Source organism: Typha latifolia, chromosome 4 (assembly GCF_019914945.1).
Source record: "Typha latifolia isolate L0001 chromosome 4, TyphaL0001v2, whole genome shotgun sequence".
Classification (NCBI taxonomy): Eukaryota; Viridiplantae; Streptophyta; class Magnoliopsida; order Poales; family Typhaceae; genus Typha; species Typha latifolia.
In genome coordinates this window covers 8,350,152-8,363,653 of record NC_133089.1, presented here as the reverse complement: position 1 = coordinate 8,363,653, position 13,502 = coordinate 8,350,152, and positions in this window count along the sequence as shown.

Genomic DNA, 13,502 nt, shown 5'->3' with positions numbered 1-13,502 from the left:
CACTAATCAAGTACATTAAAAGATCCTAAGATACTCATATTATCAACATGCTTCTTAAAAGTTACGGATATAATTTCTTTAATCAAAAGGGTCAACTGATATTGATTATGTACCAACATTTTTAATTAATATATCATTTTTTAATCCAATCTCGAATTGATATGTACTTTTTAATGCATGAGAGTTTTTCTCATTACTTTAAGAAGAACATAGCTGATTTAATGTCCCAATAAATTAATTAGTATGGAGATGAAATCAACCATTACAATTTTTAGCTCCCATTCACTTATGGAATAAGAATAAGCTTATTCTAGAATAAGTCTTTTTATTCGGGTTTAGTAACTAAATAATATCTCAGCTTATTTTGATATGGTAATTCATTATTTTTTTAATTTTATTTTATACAACTTTTAAAAAATAATTTAAAATAACTCATAATTATTATATTATCTTTAGATTAGACATCACTTAATTACACATCACCTTAGCTATAGTTGAAATCCCTTCTCTCTCCTCTCTCTCTCCCTTATATTTGAAAAATAATCATGTCACATAAATATCCATATTGCCATGTACTACAACGTATTTCTACACATTGCATAGCCACTGCATTGCAACACACTACATAGCCACTATATAACCAATATATTGTTACACACTACTACGTATTGTCACACATTGCTATACATTTGTAAGTCTGTATTTGTTCTTAATGTAAATATATAAAGTATTTTAAGCCCTATTACTACTACTAAAACATATACTCAATGGTATTTTTTAATCTGACTTAAAACATTACCAATTCCCAAGATAATTTTATTATTCTTCAATACTTTAATATCAACTTTATATCACATTAAATATAATTATTACTCCTTATACTAGTATTGAACTAAATATTAGAATAACCAATACTAGTATTAGCTCTCTTCTTCTTGTATTAAAAATTAGAATTATTATACCTATTCCACCATAATTCCAAGTGAACGAGGGCTTAAAATAAATTTTTTAACCATATAGTCTATGTTGCAGTTTTATAATAAGCCACAAATTCAGCATACATAGTGGAAGAAGGCATGAGATTTTGTTTAACACTTCTCCATAAAATGAGTCATCTAGCGAAATAAACATGTGATTATCAATCCTCCTATAAATATGTAATTTTTCCTTCAGTATAAATATCACATTATTTTATTAGTTGTAACCTAATAATGTAACATAATAATTTACTCCTAGATTAGAGAGATGTTATGAACCGACGATCCGATCTGAACGGTTCCATACTCGATTAGGGTCGTGACTTTCGAAGGAAGCTGCGGATAATCTAACCGATGGATCATTTTGAATTTTGGATATATTGTCGCTCTTGAAAAGAACTTTCCAATGAATTCAAGATCGTGGTGTTGGGATGGTTAGATCTTGAGATACTGACCAAACAATGGCCGAAGGTCAAATAAACCCTAGCTTGATAGCCCTTCAATGGCTAGATTGGTGCTAAGTTAATTCCTTAGTGTGAAGGGGGAGAAGTTGTTGTAGAAGTGGGGGATTAGGAGTTAAAGGAAGTCGACTAAAGACTTGGGCGGTAGAAGGAAGGAGGTGGAAAAGGGCGCAATGGCTATTGCAAGAAGAGGACGTAAAGGCACAATGTCATTTTCAATTATCAGATCAACTCCAATTAGGGTTTCCTCCATATATTTATAGAGGCTCACCCTAGGGACTCATCAACTAAGTGTAAAAATACTAACAAACTAATAATTTTTGCCGTGATGCGTTCGAACGTGCCCGATCACGCTCGAACGTGGAATTACCATTCTCTATCATTCCGAACGTAGGCGTCCGAACGAACGCGTTCTCTGTTTTTGTGAATGCATGCAGGCATTCTCATGGCCTGTTCAAACGCGGTCCCAGTGTTCGAACGCCCCTCGGCAAAACTCCTTTTATTTCTTCAAACAAAATTCAACTAGATAAACATGCTTATCCTAATTGTAATAACCTATCAAAAAAATTAAAAATTTTAAAATAATAAATAAATAAATAAAATAAAAGAATTTTGGGCACGACGTGGCTAGCCACACTAGTGCAGCTAACCGACTTGCGACCAACGGCCATGGCGGTGGTGAGGCGCAACACGCCCACCGCCGCTGCTGCAGCTAACCCGGCTGCGGCCAACTAGCCATGGCGGACCCCGATGCTGCCGCCCTCCACCGCCTCTCTTTCTCCCTCCCTCCCTCTCTCTCTCTCTCTCTCTCTCTCTCTCTCTCTCTCTCTCTCTCTCTCTTTCTCTCTCTCTCTCTCGCCGAGGCCGGCCTATCACCGCCACCGCCATCCTTGGAAACCTCCGCCACCACCTCTACAAGCGTCAGTGAGCTCCTTTCTCTCCGTCTCTCTCTCTCTCTATCTCTCTCTCTCTCTGTCTCTCTCTCTCTTTCTCTCTCGCTCACACCCGAGCTCGGGCTCATCGGAATCGAGCCGCCGACGAGAGGCCGACCGCTGGCTAGCCAGCAGCGGCTAGTGCCCTCCCCACCAGCCCGAGTCCGCACTTCTTCTTTCTTTCTTTCTTTCTTTTTCTTCTTCTTCCTTGGCTTCTTCTCCTTCTCATTAGGTTTTCCTTCTTAATTAATGCAAATAGATTATTTAGACATTAATTATTTTAATAATAATATATATTCTTCAATATGATTGGTATTAATTATAATTTGTATAATCAATGATTAGTTAGGTATAAATATAGGTAATATTCATATTTATTTATTTCTATCTCTATTAGATTAATATATAGATTTGTAAATTATAATTATCAAATTTATATACTAATATTCTTATGAGATACATTTTAAATAATTCTAATAATTTATTATACATTATTATTTTGTAACAAATAAAATAATTGGCTTACGCATTTATTTATTATTTTATAAAGTAATGACTACATAGTTCCTAATTAATCAAAATATTATTTAATTATAATTAGGTTTTATCTATATTTATATTTTTATTATAATTAAAAATCTAGCTAGTTATAAAGATAAGTAGAAATTTTAAAATCTAATAAATCATCATATTTTATATGAGCGGATTTTAATTAGATGAATAACTAACTTCTTGCTACTTAAATATTTTTAGATTCCGAATCTCTTTATGTGAGGCCCCATGGACCTTGCTAGCGATGAGTTGTCACTCGGTTAATTAGCGGATGTGAGGGATATGTGTATTGGGTCTTTGATACGATCACACCTCTGGCTATGGAGCTCTGATACCAGCTTGATACGATCTCTCCTTTAGGGCTAAAGATCGATCTTTTCTAATTCTCAGATCTGGACTAGATCCTGTACGGAACTTTGAAATAAGATCCCGAAATATTCCGCCGTCGGATCGACGTAAAATTTTGATATGTTTTAGGCCCAGAAAAAAACTTTCCAACAAATCAAGTTTTAGGCGAATCGGAGTTGGGGATCTCGAGATATTGTTCATTTAGTGGACGAACATCAGGATGCTCTATTTTGGATCCGTGGATGGAGGCACGAGATCCTAGGTAATGGTGGATGGTGGAGGACCGGCGTTAATGGGGTGGCACCGATGAAAAGTGATGGTGGAAGGGTTGTGGTTGATGGAAGGATTAGGGCAAGTGTTGGATAGATTGGACGAACGGGGAGAAGAGGGCCACCTCTAAGGGACTAGGGTGATTAGCCGGACGAGGGAGGTTAGAAGCGGCGTCGCCGGGGATTGAGAGAACGGGAGCGAAGAAGACGAAGGAGGCAAGGCAAAACTCAATCTCAATAATCAATGCTAATTTTGGTTGCCCTACACATCCTTTTATAGGCTAACCAACAACTCACATTAACCCTAAACACAATTTTCGTCGACCGCGTTCGAACTCACTCCACCCGCGTTCGAACGTGACTTACAGAAAACTTATTTTAATGGAAATTAAACACTAAAACATGAAGCAAAAACACTCCTAAAGTGAATCCATGTTCGAGACGACGTCTGTGAAGTCCGAATCGTATCAGTCTTCTGATCAGATTATGAGTAGTCTTATCCCCTAGATGCCTTTCTCAAATTAGGTTATATTATATATTATGTACATGCATGTTTTGGCCTCCAACATGATTATATGACTTTATCTAAAGATGATTACAGTCGAGTATATTTTTATCATGTATATAATTAGGCTGATCTTGGATATGAGTATGATGATGATAAATAGAGATGATGAGAGATGATTATACTGTTGTAAGGTTATGTCCAGTTGATCTGTAGCATGAGTATGCATGTAATAGATTAGCATAAGTATGCATGTGTTGACTATATAGTTGGAGACTACATTGTATCATTTTTTTATTGATTCCTATTCCATCTAAATTCCTATTATGCATTGACTTGTTATCGTACTGGATATATGCATATGATTAGTCATTTAGAAGGAAAGCATGAAATGTGATTGATATGATAGTTGATAGAAAGCGTGAGGATACCCGAGTGGGCGCGAGGGTTAGGACGCGCTTGGTGGATGATTGATCGTTTGACATAGTCATGATCCTACTGGCCTTACATCTGAGGTCGTTAGTTTGTGTATGCAGCAGACATTCGGACACATGCCGTTTGCTAGGGCATATGTGGCGAGTTATCCTGACGTGATTTCTATCAGCTAGAAAGGTGCCTAGTTTGGATGGATGTTGATATCTTTAGCGGATGGCAGGGTATGATTATATTAGAGATACTTCTTGCGGATGGCATAGTATGCTCAGAGCTTTTGTGCATGATGTTGAGACTGGGTACTGAGTGTTGACTGTTCATAGTGGTCTAGTATGATAATGACATATAAAGCTGATATTGCTGACTGACGTGTTGAGAAATGCATATAATTTTATTATCATCTGATTATTTGATTATTGAGTAGTCAATATACATCATATGTGGCGAGTTATACTCACGAGATTTCTATCAGCTAGAAGGGTGCCCAGTCTGGATGGATGTTGATACCCTTAGCGGATGGCAGGGTATAATTATATTTGAGATACTACTTGCGGATAACAGAGTATGCTCTAAGTCTTCGGCCATGATGTTGAGACCGGGTAGCATGTGTTGACTATGTATAGTGGTATAGTATGATGATGACATATAGAGCTGATATTGATAATTGAGATGTTGAGAAAATGCATATGATTTCATTATCACTTGATTACCTGATTATTGAGTGGTCAATATACCTTATATATAGTTGCATTTGATATCATAGCATCGTTATGGTTGGTATGCATCATGTGTCATATTTGAGAAAGAGTTATGATAATAGTATGACATGGAGATTTATTTATTCATTGTCGAGGAGTATATAATTTATCAGTTATGACATGTTATCTACTTTTCATTTAAGTATTATTAAGGATATATTCATATATTAATTCATGACATGATGCTCTTTCCGATTCATATTATCCAATACATAATTTACTCTCTGTTTGGCATCACTGATTCGAGGTAAGGTCTATTCACTAAGCCTTTTGTTCATGACTCTCTCTTTATTTCTTTTCAAACACACTTAGATATGTGGTACGTGATAGCGATTTGAGATATCTTGAGAAGATATTTTAGAGTGATGATGAGGTGAGCTATAGATGCGAGATGGTATAGATAATAGTCTATATAAAAATTGAGTTGTACCAGTATTTGATATTTGTACTCTTTTGTATTAGATGATGATTTATATAATATAGGTCGAATCATAATGTACTCTTGTATTAGTTATTTTAGTTGTATCTTGATGGTTTGTTGTGGCTTGTGTAGGTCCTGGCTGATTATGTAGTAGTCTACTGTATATTATTATGGACTTGGATATTCATATGTTAACATGTTTATTTGATTAATAGTATGATTTATTTGGTGATGGATTATGTGATCATGGATAGGTTAGCATATTTTATTTGATGATGTTATGATTATATGTGCATAGGAGTATCTGTGCATGACGGGTCCCGCCCAACCTGTCGCATGTGCCGCACGTGCCGTGTGGGCGCGTGGGCGTGCAAGTGCCTATGCAAGGCGGGGGCGTTACACCAATGAACCCAATGTCGCGAGTGGAGCCAATATAGACTGAATCGTATCACTCCACCACACTTCTGTTCATCTTGCCCTCAAGGTGTCAGCTCCATATAGTGATCCCTATTGTAGGATTTGAACATCCAAGTCACCTCGTCCATTGTGCGTCCTTGCCACTCTACCAAAATTTCAATCACTCACTCGTCTTGGACTCGAGTGCGTCGTCTAGCAAGGATTCGAATTGGAATAGGAGTACTCAATTCGGCTTTTGACTCGTCGAAGTCAGCCCTCATTGGCTCGAGTGGAATAGCACCAATTGGCTCAGTGATAGGGTCTACATTACCAAATTGATAGGCTCTAATACTAATATTAGGCTACGAAATGATTCCTTTAAGATCTGGATTTATTATAAGAAGCAGTTCGTGCAATCTAAGGAAAATATTCACCAAATATTCTTCTATAATCAGAAAATTATGAAATAATATGGAATCAATCCATAACTCCCTAATCTATGATTTTTGTATTTATGCCTTTTATATATTCGAAATACAACTGGGACAAAATTACAATTTAGTGTGGATGATGGTGGTGGTGACAAGTGGAGTGGATGTTAGGGTTATGGATGATAACGGAGATGAGGGTGGATGATTGATATTGTTTAAGGGATAAAAACGAAGGGGAAGAAGTGGTTGAGATCCCAAGGAAGAGACCTTGCCAAAGGTAGAGGTGGTAGGTTAGTGAAGAGGGAGGAGGGAGATTAGGATAGAGAAGATAGAGAGAAGATAGGAGACAAGAAATTAATAATCTAATAGCATAATAATTTTGGCTGCCATCCACATATTTATAGAGGCTAGTGAAAAAACCCCTGGACACAAGTATGCATCTAAATACTAGGCAATGATATCACTCGTTCGCTTAAGTAAAAGTTCGAAGAAATATTAAAAGAAAAAGCAGAGATGGACGCCAAGATTTTAACGTGGAAAAAGCCAAATGAGAAAAAACCACGGATCTAAACTCGGATCAAAACCAATCACTAGGATAGTAGCAGTTACAAGGCTGACTCACAAAATAACTCGTCGATCCAAACGACTTTTTTCCTCTCAGTCTTGCTCGCTAGAACCCACGATTCACTGCTTCTCGTGATTGATGTCCAACCTCAGTAACCCTCGAGATTGATCTTTCGTCTAGATAGCTCTTAAGACAAAAAATTAAACTTTTTAGAAGAGTAAGACCTTGTTAGTTGAAGAACCGATGTAGCCTCAAGAAGTCTCCTTCAAAATTACTTCTTCAACCACCCTAGAGTTAGGGTATCACAATCCTTATATATGATCTCCAAGATAGAGCCAAATCCAAGTCTTATCCGAACTCACAAAAGTCCAACAATATCAAATTTTGTTGGTGCATACGAATGCGGCCCGGGTGCGTTCGAACGGGATGACTTGATCTCAGGTGCGTTCGAATGAGCCCAAGTGCGTTCTAATGCGACAGCTTGAACTTTTCAGGTTGCGTTTGAACGCGTTTGTGAATGCTGCTCTCGGTTTGTGTGAACACAAGTACCCACGTTCGAACGCGTTTGTAAACGCAGCTCTCGGTATGTGTGAACACAAGTACCCACGTTCGAATGCGTTTGTGAACGCAGCTCTCGGTCTGTGTGAACGCGTGAGCTCGCGTTCGAACGCACTGTGAATGCGATGTGAACTCATAAAGTTTTCTCCAATATTCTTGCAATTCTTCAAACCAAAAATTTTCTAGACTTGTATAATGCTCATATACATCTAAAAATACACTTAGAATATTTTGTACACAATTGCCAACAATTAAAATTCTAACAATCTCCCCCTTTAGCAATTTGTGACAAAACATCTAGATTACAAGATATTACAAAGAATTCAAAATGAGCATTCAACAAGTCTAGTACATTTACCACATCAATCCCTACAAATAAAAATATACCAATCCAAGATCAAATGAAAATAACTAAAAGTAATAAAAATAATTCAAACAAGTTCACAAGTTCTCAAGTAAGCACAAGTTCACATAATCTTCAAGTAAACACAAGTTCACACGATCTTCAAGCAAAGTTATTAGCCACTAACCTTAAACTAGTAAACTCCCCCTACGCTAGTACCCCCCCTACACTAGTAAACTCTAAACTCACTCCGAACATCTAAACTCTCCCCCTTTTCGACACAAATGTCAAAGACTAAGAACTAGGAGGAAACTGACGATGAAGAATCGGCAACACGAAGTCGAGCACGGTCCCCTGACGAGCTTGCTCAGCTCGTAAATCATTCACGACCGAATGTAGGTCCTACACCTGAGTGCTAAGCTGAAAAAAAGGGTCAGAGAACTATGGTAACTCCCCCTCAGTATGAGATGAATCATCGTCAGAACTGTCGAGGTGTGATGGACGTCCAACGGCGGAAGAGGAGGACGGCTGATCATGAGCTTGACTTCGCTTAAGAGTTATCTAATCCGATGGTTTTTGAACAGTAAGCGAAGCTTCCGAGGCATCCACTCGCACCCCACTCTGAGTGCACAATTTGGTAATAAAAATACCAAACGACAACCCTTCACGAGGCGCTTCTTTCTATGCAGCTGTCATAATGGAATCGTATATCACAACAGCCAAATCAATAGACATCCCTGACAACATCGCATGAAGGAGGAAGGCACGATTCAGACTAATACTAGAATGTTGAGTCTTGGGGGTGACGTTGTAAAAAAAAACAGGTGAAGCACCGAGTATATCGAAACCCCACGGACAGTAGAACGTATACAACGTTCCAAAACTGTGGCATTGCTAAAATATTCCCTAAGAACTTCCACATATGCAGTCCCGTTCATCCGACACACGGACAACCATCCTCTCTCAGTAAATATATGTTCGATCCCCAAGGCGGAAAAATCAGAAATGACCATTGGCCGTTCACAGATAATAGGTCGAGTGCCAAAATTATGTTTATATCGCCCTGCAGCCGTAGATGTAGAAAACTTGGGAGCCGAAGATGGTGACGAAGGCGGCCTTGGTTTCTTAGAAACCGTAGCTTTTTTAGACATTCTAGAGAAGGAAACAAGTCGCAAGATTCAACACATGCCCAAAGCATACAAAAAATAACAAGAAATTCAAAAAATTTTAGAAACCATGAAGACCCTAAGTGAAATCCATCTTCCACTTGAAAACGCTAAGTTATCATGTTCAATCGCACAAGAAATATCAAGATATGAACTTTAACATGATCAAAACTCGAAAACGCACGAAATCAATCAAGATCAAGAGACTCAATTGAATAAAAAATAAAAAAATTGATGGATGATCATACCTCGCAAAAGTGAAGATAAAACTAAAAGTTTCGGTCGAAAGATGCTAGATCCGGAGAAGAACTACCCTCTAAAAGGATTTGAAGTGAGAAATTTGATGAAAAAGACCAAGATCTTGAAGATTTGAGAGGGAGAAAATGAAGGGTTTCTAGGGTTTGGAAGATGGAAGATGAAAACCCTTGGGTTCGAACGCACTATATAAAGAACCCTCGAGTGCATTCGAACGCACCAGTCTGCGCGTTCGAACGCACCAGTCATTGCGTTCGAACTCAAAAATCCGCGTTCGAACGCCCTTTTTTTATTTTTTAAAGTAAAAATTCTAAGAAAATAAATAAATAAATAAAATCTTTTTGGGGATGCACTTCTAGAAATTCAAAATAGATTCAAGGCATATGATATGACAATCAAATGAAATAAGTCATACAAAGATCAATCAAATCATCAAAGGCATATTATAATCAATTCTAATGCATCACTCAAAATTAAATTAATCTTCATTAATCATAACAATATGCATATACAAGTTGAGCATAGATAACATGAAACATTCTTCTTAAATAAACTTTCCTATTTAAATAATGATACAACACAATAGTCAAATTGACTTAGTATTTAAATTTGCACTTTTTAACTTATTCTTCATATCAGAACAAGAATTTTTCCTATAATTTTTTTTATACTGAAACCAGATAGGTGCAATGATGGCTTTCACACATGAGTAGGTAGCCCCTTTTTTGTAGTACATATCAAACAATGTGCTAGAAAATATTCACATATATCAAATTTTTTTATTTAATTTGCAAACAATGTACTGAGTCAAACTGGACTCTAAACAAGATGGCTTTCACATTAACTCATTGTAGCCCTTTTCATTGATCTTTTATGAACACATTATTGATGATTGGGTATGAGGTCAAACTGTGCAAATCAAAATCAATAGTGAGTTATTTAAAAAAATATTTCATGATGTCATGCTCACACAAGAATATACACACATTATGAGTGCATTAAATTTAGTTTAATTATCATAGAAATCGAGAGAGTGAATAAATTAGAAATGATACAATATACTATAAGATGACAAAATTGACTATAATAACTCATAATCAAGAGAAAAATCATATTTATATGTCAAGAGTATATTATTGAATCTAGGAATGCATCATTTTTTTTATAACAAAAAACTCTCGACAAATCTGAAACTAAAACCAAAGAGAAAATTTTAGAGTAAAAGAAAACCTAAAAAGAAACGAAATGAAATAAAAAAAACATACAAACCAAAACAAAAAAAAAATCAGTCCAAAGCATAAATCCCTAAAGAAGTACGAAGATACTTAAATCTCTAAAAATCCAAAGGTTTTGTAAACAAATCTCCTAATTGTTTCTCCGTCTCAATATGTTCTAGTCCTATTATTTTGTCATCAACTAACTCGCGCATAAAATGATGTCGGATATCAATATGTTTTGTATGCGAGTGTTGAACTGGATTTTTCAATATATTAATAGCACTCATGTTGTCACAATGAAGCACCATAGTATCTTGTTCAATGCCGAAATCTTTGACCATCTGTTTCATCCATAGTAATTGAGAACAACAACTTCCCGCTGCAATATACTCGACCTTCGTAGTAGATAAGGATATCGAGTTTTATTTTTTATTGTGCCAAGCAACCAGATTGTTTCCAATATAAAAACATCCACCTGAGGTATTTTTTCTGTCATCACATGAACCTGCCCAATCAGAATCCGTGTATCCAAATATGATAGCTACCGAGTCATAAGTAAACTAGATACCTAAATCAACTATGCCACTGATATTTTTTGATACTTTTCATAGCAAACAAATGTGTCTCCTTAGGTTCAAACTGAAACCTAGCACACACACCGACGCTAAATGCAATGTCTGGTCTACTAGCAGTTATGTACAAAAGACTACCAATCATGCTCCTATATAGTGTCTGATCAACACTTTTTTCTAAAATATCCTTACCTAGTTTGGTAGTTGTACTCATAGGAGTTCTAGCATGTTTTGCATTTTCTAAACCGAATTTAGTCACAAGATCCTTAGCATACTTGGTTTGAACGATAAATATCCCTATTACCAATTGAGTAATTTGAAGTCCCGAAAAAAACTTCAACTCACCCATCATGCTCATCTCAAAATGACTGTGCATGAGATCTGCAAACTCTTTAGCTAAAGATTGACTCGTTGCCCCGAAGACAATGTCATCCACATATATTTGAGCCACAACTAAACTCATGTTCACACGTCTAATGAACAATGTCTTATCCACTCCCCCTCGAGTGAACCCCTCATCCACTAAAAAAGTGGTCAACTTCTCATACCAAGCTCTTGGAGCTTGTTTTAGCCCGTAGAGATCCTTTTTCAATTTAAACACATGAGAAGGAAATTTTTGATCTTTGAACTCCTTTGGTTGTTCCACATAAACGTCTTCATTCAGAGTACCATTCAAGAAAGCACTTTTAACATCCATTTGAAATAATTAAATTTTAAATGACAAGCAATAGCAAGCAGTATACGAATAGACTCTAATCTAGCAACAGGAGCAAGTGTCTCATCAAAATCTATACCCTTAACCTGAGTATATCCCTATGCTATTAGTCTAGCTTTATTTCGAACTATATTGCCATGTTCATCACTTTTATTCTTGTAAATCCATTTTGTTCCAATGACGTTCACATTCTTAGGTCTAGGAACTAAATACCAAATATCATTTCTAGAAAATTGCTCTAATTCCTCATGCATAGCATTAACCCAAGAATTATCTAACAATGCTTCCTTCATATCTAAAAATACACTTAGAATACAATTGCCAATAATTAAAAACCTAACAACTAGCCAACAAGCTAAAATATAATTATTAACCCTAATTCTAGAAGATTTCTGCCGATCGCATTCGAATGCGCAAAAGACATTCTCTGTCAATGTGAACGCGATGCAGACATTCGAACACTCCCGACCGCGTTCGAATGTGCATTTCACATTTTCTGAATTTGCGAACCTGATGCAGGCATTCACAAATGCGTTTGAACATGCCCCCAACTGCGATTGAGCGCAACCTATATAAAATTTATTTTAATAAAAACAAATAACTAATGCAATAAGAAAAGACCCTAAGTAAATGTATCAGCCCACCACGCTTCCCCCACCTTGTCCTCAAGGTAAAAAGTCAAGGAAACGCTCCAAAATATCCGTCTCCAACTCCCATGTCACCTCATCGGATGGCTTGCCGAGCCACTCGACTAAAATATCCATCTCTAATCTGGTATCGTGACATCGTCGACGCCTAGTAAGTACACGAACTAGCTTTACGATCTCTGTCTCCTCGAATGGCTCCGGTAGAACTGATCCAACGACCTTATGATCTTCAATCCGCTCCCTTAGCAATGAAATATGAAAGACAGGATGAACTCTTGACCCCTTTGGTAGCTCCAAATGATATGCAACCGGACCAATACGCTCTAACATCCGAAACGAACCAAAGTAGTGATATGCTAACTTCTGGTTTTGTATCAGAAGCAAGGTCACCTGTCGATACGGTTGCACCCTCATGAACACCCAATTGCCGATTGGTATCAGAGCCCTAAACAATTGGTATCGAGCCCTAAAAAATTGGTATCAGAGCCTATCATTTGGTATTAGAGTCTTATCAAATTGGTATCAGAGCCTTATCATTTAGTATCACAGCCTATCATTGGTATCAGAGCAGGCGAACCTCAGACAAACATTAATGGTTAAAATAAGGAAGATGACATCAACAAGGAGACCTATGGAGAGCACACCGACAAGGGAGGACTCAATGCACGATGATCCTAACCGTGAGGCCGATTCCTTTTGAGCGACCACGGCAGGACCGAGTCAACCAACGTCTATGGGTTCGAATATGGATGAACTTAGGGGCATATTGTAAACATTATTGCATAGAGTTGACAACATGCAAAAGGATCACAATGAATTCAAGGAATATGTCGTGAATCGATTGGGTTTGTCATCTCCTCGATGACGAATGGAGTTTCAAGAAGGACCAGCGGTGGGACCCCATAGAATCGATACCCTACAGGTCTGGTTGCATCATATGAGTGTCAATGATCCCCTCCTACCTATGCCTTCACATCATCCC